Here is an 8,612-nt window from a genome sequence, read left to right as displayed (position 1 = left end):
GCATTAACTCAACTATATCAATATTCTGTCGGTTTATGATTATGACTTATGTTGCCTGACACAACAGTCAATTATACAGTTTAGCACTCATTATTTAAAAAATATTTGATATAAAATATAACACATTGAATCAAACTTCTTGTAAAATGTGTGCTTGTGCATTATTTTTTCTCTTGAATACATTCCACTTGGTTTGACATTTTTTCATCTAATGTAATGACAAGGTAAAAAGAACATCTAATAAGGATGAGTCAACTGTTTTGCTACGAGGTTAAATTCGCCTTTCCAAACTGTCTCGTTAGCTCTCCAGTGCTGATGCAGAGGCGCTTTCTTACCAGCATCATAATGGTGGCTATAAGTCTGGTGGGCTCAAACATTCGCTTCAGCTGTTTGAAAGGGCCCATCAGGAAACAGGTGCTGTGAAAAAGAGTGACACAGAATGAGATCCACTCACAACGCACATGTATCCATCACTCACAGTAACGCCAAAGTGCTCATTAGGTGCATTAATCAGTCATTAATCAAGCAGCAAATAAATATGTTGATGATATTCTAATTTTTATGTATTTTCTCCTAAATTATTTATATAACAACTAGGTAAAAGTTTACTGGGAAAAGTCAATACCAAGAAAGAATGTGCACTGATGTACGCAATACATTTTTTGATACATTTAACATACATGTATGTCAGTCTGTCAGATTTGGATAATGAATCATTTTGGATGTGATGGCTCACACGATGAAAGAATGTTAAAGTTTCAGGAATATGAATTTCACTGAGATTCAACTGGTCAGGTTAGATCAAGCAAAATGCATTTAGTTATTGTGAAATTTGTAGACAATTGTACATAACTGTACTTTCCAAAATGCATGCAACTTGCCTAAATTAATAAGAAATTTAGATCTGGTGTGAACAAGAAATTAACTCTTCAGAGATCTGATCTTACTGTTTTGAGGAGAGAAAAAAAAATGCTCAACCCAGCCAAATTGATTTAGAAAAACATTAAATATGCAAAATAATGATATTTAATCATTTTAGCTTATTTACTAGCTTAGTCAGAATTTTGAATAGTACAGTAGAACAGACTGACTAAAATGAACGAAAGACATCTGTCAATGAAGGTTCGTCTAGGGAACTAAACAGGCCAATTAAAAACACATTAAAACCATTGTGATATAACATATGATGTTCCTTAATTTTATCACAAGCAAAATCATCACACATTTATTATCATGAATATTATGAAGCTCTTGGTAGTAGCTACAAATTTTAAATCTCCCGCCCTTAAAACAAGTAAAATTCTATTGGTTTTTACTTAAGTGACTTTGGAAGACACCAAAGGCACCAATTAGCATAATTCCTAAATCTATATAGCTTTATTAATTTATGCTGTGAGACATCAGCAAAATCAGTTAGCAGACGGACTGTGTTCAGGTCCCAGGGGGCTGAACCCATCTCCCCTGCATTACTCAAGCAACCCTAACCAGGACACTCATTAGATCACAGAAACACTAATGCATGAGCCAGCCATGATGTCATCCTCTCTCCTATGAGAGCAGGCATCGAGGTGCAGCCATAATCTGACAAACATGGTCTAACAGTCTAAAGAAGGAAAAAGGGCTTGCTCACTTGCTTGTCCTCTAACCTACAGTTACTTCAAGCCGAATGCCCAAAACAGAAAGACCAAGATATGAACTCACAAAACCTGTCAAGAATATGCTCAGGTCATTTTTCAAAAGTTAGAAACATAAGAAATTTTATTTTAGGATTTATGTGTGATTATCATGAAAAAAAAAATCCTTTCCAAATGTACATCACTGTAATGCCAAAAACAAAAGAAACATTCTTATAACTATATTCCAAAAAAAGAGAATGCTATTTCTGTCAGGACCACTATCATCAAAGATGATTGACAATTAGCATACAGTTTGGATTGGTGGTATGGTTCTGTTCTGGGCGAGAACTCCCTGCACATCCATGCAGCCTAGCATGGATGAGAGCAGGAAGAGCAGCGATAACCCCCCCAGGGTAAACAGAACAGAACCAACATAAATGTATTGCAGATATTGTTAAAGTTCAATAATTGTGTACACATTTTAGAATTAGTCTGATTCAAGGGATAATCAGAAGGCTGAATCCCGACTGACAGAGGAGGAGCTGGGGATGGAGGAGGGTAATTAGCTATTGAGAAATGCGAAAACTGCATGCAGTTTAATTAACAGGCAATCAGCCTACACTAGTAGAGATGCCCAGGCAGCAGGGATCCAGGTTAGAGCAGAGCAAGCTGCTCATTTTTTTTTTAGGTACTCTGGGCACAACAATACCAAAAGTGCTCAGGTCTTTGGCTGCTAGAGAGATTTAGCATTTGGCCTACTGGTTAAATTTCATGATAAGCATCATGACACACACGTTCAGATATACAAACACAAATATCATGATATATCACTTTATCATGACATTTCACATTTGTTCTGGAGAAGAAGAAAAAAACACTCTTTTTCTAGTTACTTTCAGTTCCAAAAATTACTTTCTTTAAAAATCTTTTAGAAACCATCTTTAACAATGAACATAAGTACAAAACCGAAGTTACTAAGTGTAAGATAAATACTTAGATATACACTTCTTGAGATTTGTTCCATACAATAATCATTTTAATATTATTTGACACAAATCTTATAAACTTTTTTTTTTTCATTTAAAGATGATTGACAGTCTATCACCTACCATGTCATGGCCAAAAATTGCAAAATGCAGAAGATGATCGCCAGACCCTTTTTGTTCCACTGCAGGGAAACAAAGAGAAATAAAATATGAATAATGTACATTTTCTCAAGCGAACAGTCAACCGAATATCAGCAATAAACTTGTTGTGTAGGAAGCTTACCCAAAACACTGCACATAATGTCAGCACAAGGAATAGCTGGGGAAAAAGCACACACGGGTTAAGAAACCGTGATCGAATAACCATGAGGCATAGCAAAAATAATTTCCATAGATGTTTATGCTTGTATATATGTGGAAACAATGAACCTGCTAACAGCTGGTGAGATAAACAATCTGGGATTAATCCAGATAATATATTAGCGAGTTAAACGCCCATTATTCTCTTCAGAGTTGGGAATAATCCAGAGTAATTAAATAACTCTAGGGCACTATTTTGAATCTTTAATGAGCAATCATAAACAAACATCATAAGGTGCTCATCAGACGTCTGCACAGAAATACGCAATGATCATTTGATAGTCTGGTTACAACAAGCTTCATACTGTGCTGTGCTTGAGCAAGTGTGAACAGATTCAGACCAAACACAGATTACAGGGGAAAGTGTCACTCAGAGCCGCTGTGATTTTTCTGGATTAGTACAGCAGTCCTTCGAATCTCTTAATCTTCCAGATTTGTGACTGTAAAAGACTGAAGCATTCCTTCTGCCCTGCTAGCCTGCATGTGCATATCTGTAATGTCCCAGGCAAATTGTTTCCCATTTAGCTATTTCATTGTCTCGTATCACTCCAGTCTCTTCCTCGCATTAACTCAACTATATCAATATTCTGTCGGTTTATGATTATGACTTATGTTGCCTGACACAACAGTCAATTATACAGTTTAGCACTCATTATTTAAAAAATATTTGATATAAAATATAACACATTGAATCAAACTTCTTGTAAAATGTGTGCTTGTGCATTATTTTTTCTCTTGAATACATTCCACTTGGTTTGACATTTTTTCATCTAATGTAATGACAAGGTAAAAAGAACATCTAATAAGGATGAGTCAACTGTTTTGCTACGAGGTTAAATTCGCCTTTCCAAACTGTCTCGTTAGCTCTCCAGTGCTGATGCAGAGGCGCTTTCTTACCAGCATCATAATGGTGGCTATAAGTCTGGTGGGCTCAAACATTCGCTTCAGCTGTTTGAAAGGGCCCATCAGGAAACAGGTGCTGTGAAAAAGAGTGACACAGAATGAGATCCACTCACAACGCACATGTATCCATCACTCACAGTAACGCCAAAGTGCTCATTAGGTGCATTAATCAGTCATTAATCAAGCAGCAAAGAAATATGTTGATGATATTCAAATTTTTATGTATTTTCTCCCAAATTATTTATATAACAACTAGGTAAAAGTTTACTGGGAAAAGTCAATACCAAGAAAGAATGTGCACTGATGTACGCAATACATTTTTTGATACATTTAACATACATGTATGTCAGTCTGTCAGATTTGGATAATGAATCATTTTGGATGTGATGGCTCACACGATGAAAGAATGTTAAAGTTTCAGGAATATGAATTTCACTGAGATTCAACTGGTCAGGTTAGATCAAGCAAAATGCATTTAGTTATTGTGAAATTTGTAGACAATTGTACATAACTGTACTTTCCAAAATGCATGCAACTTGCCTAAATTAATAAGAAATTTAGATCTGGTGTGAACAAGAAATTAACTCTTCAGAGATCTGATCTTACTGTTTTGAGGAGAGAAAAAAAAATGCTCAACCCAGCCAAATTGATTTAGAAAAACATTAAATATGCAAAATAATGATATTTAATAATTTTAGCTTATTTACTAGCTTAGTCAGCATTTTGAATAGTACAGTAGAACAGACTGACTAAAATGAACGAAAAACATCTGTCAATGAAGGTTCGTCTGATGTCTAGGGAACTAAACAGCCAAATTAAAAACACATTAAAACCATTGTGATATAACATATGATGTTCCTTAATTTTATCACAAGCAAAATCATCACACATATTTATTATCATGAATATTACCAAGCTCTTGGTAGTAGCTACACATTTTAAATCTCCCGCCCTTAAAAAAAGTAAAATTCTATTTATTTTCACTTAAGTGACTTTGGAAGACACCAAAGGCACCAATTAGCATAATTCCTAAATCTATATAGCTTTATTAATTTATGCTGTGAGACATCAGCAAAATCAGTTAGCAGACGGACTGTGTTCAGGTCCCAGGGGGCTGAACCCATCTCCCCTGCATTACTCAAGCAACCCTAACCAGGACACTCATTAGATCACAGAAACACTAATGCATGAGCCAGCCATGATGTCATCCTCTCTCCTATGAGAGCAGGCATCGAGGTGCAGCCATAATCTGACATTTTCAAACATGGTCTAACAGTCTAAAGAAGGAAAAAGGGCTTGCTCACTTGCTTGTCCTCTAACCTACAGTTACTTCAAGCCGAATGCCCAAAACAGAAAGACCAAGATATGAACTCACAAAACCTGTCAAGAATATGCTCAGGTCATTTTTCAAAAGAAACATAAGAAATTTTATTTTTCTTCAAGAAAATTAAGCCTATTTTAGGATTTATGTGTGATTATCATGAAAAAAAAAATCCTTTCCAAATGTACATCACTGTAATGCCAAAAACAAAAGAAACATTCTTATAACTATATTCCAAAAAAAGAGAATGCTATTTCTGTCAGGACCACTATCATCAAAGATGATTGACAATTAGCATACAGTTTGGATTGGTGGTATGGTTCTGTTCTGGGCGAGAACTCCCTGCGCATCCATACAGCCTAGCATGGATGAGAGCAGGAAGAGCAGCGATAACCCCCCCAGGGTAAACAGAACAGAACCAACATAAATGTATTGCAGATATTGTTAAAGTTCAATAATTGTGTACACATTTTAGAATTAGTCTGATTCAAGGGATAATCAGAAGGCTGAATCCCGACTGACAGAGGAGGAGCTGGGGATGGAGGAGGGTAATTAGCTATTGAGAAATGCGAAAACTGCTGATAATACTGAGGGACCTTATATATGAATGCTTAGATAGGTGTCGTATTACCATAGGTAGATGGGGATCAGCTGAGAATCAGCTGATGCGAGCCTGACTAATGTGACCTGCCAGAACTAATGCTACGCTTGATATTGTATAATAAATATACATCATGGTATTAATCCACTAACTACAGCTCAGTTCAGATCAACAGGTCTTCTGAATATAAATGCAGAGTTGTAAATAAACATCAAGATCTGCATCAGTCTGGGTCTTTAAATGAAGTTTCCCGATGCTACCTGCCAAATATGTCACGCCAGTAGGTTTCCAAATCGCTACCATGACCAGAACCAATGTTGTGTGAATTTAAAGCAGGTAACCCAGACAGCATGGCCCTTCACTCTAAAGACTTCACCTCTGCAGCTCTGTCAGGACAAGTCTGTGATTAAGGACGGTCTGGTTACTAATCAAACCTGATCAAATCTCTACTGAAGTGGCCGAATGGCTCAGTTTAATGTGAAAAGCGTTAAACTGAAATTAGTGAAAAGCGGTCTATGGATATGCAGAGGTGCAGGTCTTGGAGAATGCCAGGGGAATTCTTCTGGGTAATTTTTTCATCTCACTGCCCTGGTTACTAACTGGGTCTCTTCCTGGTTCCTGCATCATGGTTGGAAATAAGTGACCGCGAGACTTCTATGACACAGCGATGTCTTGCTTTTCTGGAATTTATCTACATTATACATCATTTACATCCAAAAATTTCCAGGTAGCATTTCACCCCAAAATCAAAGAAAATTATATTTCTTTTTTTTTTTATTCATTACATTATAACTGCTGACAGCAGGCATAGTGTGAACTATCATGAGCAGTAGGAATCATCTGGCCTTGATGAACTTTGTTCCATTCTCAACTCGTCACGCAAGAAGACCTGGATTCTTTCTCAGTGCTTTATATCTTTCCTGTAGGTAATAAAAGTTAATGACACCTGTCACTACCACTGAAAAATGAAACATCAACTGATTAAACACTAGACCATGCACAGAAAATTCAATTATCCATTTAATATATTGTATCGATTACCGAGACTGTTCAGCCTGCTGGTGATTTCAGACAACCAGACAGACCTGTTTCAGTCTTTGAGAACAGAACGTCTTGCCACATGGCAACCCAACAACACTGTAAGAGGAGGAGAACAAACTTCTAAGCCTTGCTTAAAAGACAATGCATGTCAATGGGAGCCAGAGAACATTTGTGAAGGGAAGTTACAAGACTTTGACAACTTGAAAAAGAGTGTTATATTGCCATCCTCTGAGCATTGACAAAGCACAAAGTTATAAAACCACACCAACTAATCCTGTCAGCCTCTTTATACAATCATGCCTTCATGTTCCTGACATGGAACAAAGACATTAACAAATTCCTGAAGTCCAGGTCCATTTTAGGACAACTGAGGCCACTTAGGGTGAGTGGCAGTTGATGACTTGGTCTTCTGCTCCCACAATATGGAAAAATAAATGGCAAAAAAATTAAAATAAAATAAATAAATAAATAAAAAATACAGCTCCTATGGCTGATCTGAGCAATGCAAGCACATCAGGAAAACAGATCGGTGTCTGCCAAATGCATAAAATATAAAACGTACAATAATGCCCAAATGTCAAAGACAAATTTCTTTATATAGTGCTTTTCAGAATACATATTCAGGGTTCATACTTCAGTACTGACTGTATAGCTGATGTACGCAAGCTGATAAGCAAAGCACGCCGAGTGGATTGAGCGCGCGGCGGTGCAGATACACGAGCTTGTCGAGTGAATATGCCTTTCTCACAGACATCACTGAAAAGCTTGTAGTTCGGTCGGATGTGTCAAAAACAAGTAAGTAAAACAATGCACAAGTTACTTAAACGGTATGGAGAGGGAGAGAGAGAGCGCGCACAATTCTGTTGTGTGATCTTTGATGTTCACTCATTTAGCACACACATCATTTGGATTAAAACTAAATCGCAAAATAGACCATTTATAGGGGAATTCACTATAAACTATTTATTTTTAACCTTAGGCATACACGACTTTCTGGCGAAAGTGAATCTAGCAGCCTGTGTGAAATGCGCTAGGCTGTACTATTCTGCATCAGTACAAATACGTGCACGCGTTGCGCGTGTTTTGCTTGCTTGAGTGTTTATGCATTATATGAGTGTCTTTGGAATATAAATCGCAGCACGTTTCAAATGAAAAAAAAAACGCGACTTCTATTGCTGAAAATATCACAGTTAGGAGATTTATAACTGCATTATTACAGCAAAGCGCGTGATTACAGTACTAAGCCGCTGCAATGGAGCAGCTCTAATGCTATTAAATTAAAGATGATGTACCATAGAGCAAAAAAATTAACAGTGAAAGTAACAAAAACTTGTAAAATACATTTTAATGGGCATAATTAAGTGTGAAAATAACCGAAGGATATACAGTGAAACCAAAAAATAATTCAGAGACCAGATATCATTTTTGATATTTTTTTTACTAGTGGGTGCAGGACACTATAGTTCATTTATGTAAGTGAGGATAGCAAAATAAAATAAACTGTGACAAACTATACCCAAAACTTCTTAATACAGTGGACTACCAGTAAAACGGATACAAATTAGGGACCAAAAATTATTCAGACAGAGTCTGGGGGGAAAAAAACTGAAGTTCAAGTTTGCATGAAGCTGGATGACAGCATGCCCATGAGACTACAGGCTGTCATTAAGGCTAAGGGCTGCCCGACAAAGTATTGATAGTTGTGTAAATACTGTCATACTAACAGCTGTCTAATTTTTGGTTGATTGTAATCTATTACATACCTTTCTATCAAAATTATCTAA

At 36.6% G+C, this 8,612-nt stretch overlaps 1 long non-coding RNA gene across 1 annotated transcript in view; it reads right to left on the bottom strand.

The window, feature by feature from the left end:
* Positions 1–2,722: 2,722 nt before the first annotated feature.
* Positions 2,723–8,612, bottom strand: part of LOC107575735 (uncharacterized) — a 13,671-nt gene continuing 7,781 nt past the window's right edge. Inside the window, exons 2-4 of the long non-coding RNA XR_001607930.1 lie at positions 3,860–3,941; positions 2,886–2,921; positions 2,723–2,784 (exon numbers count right to left, since the gene is read on the bottom strand). This is a non-coding gene — a long non-coding RNA (uncharacterized lncRNA). The remainder of the gene's footprint in view (positions 2,785–2,885; positions 2,922–3,859; positions 3,942–8,612) is intronic.

This window comes from Sinocyclocheilus grahami, unplaced genomic scaffold (genome assembly GCF_001515645.1).
Source record: "Sinocyclocheilus grahami isolate Dianchi unplaced genomic scaffold, SAMN03320097.WGS_v1.1 scaffold2847.1, whole genome shotgun sequence".
In the NCBI taxonomy this organism is placed as follows: domain Eukaryota; kingdom Metazoa; phylum Chordata; class Actinopteri; order Cypriniformes; family Cyprinidae; genus Sinocyclocheilus; species Sinocyclocheilus grahami.
This window is presented reverse-complemented; position numbering and strand designations above follow the sequence as displayed.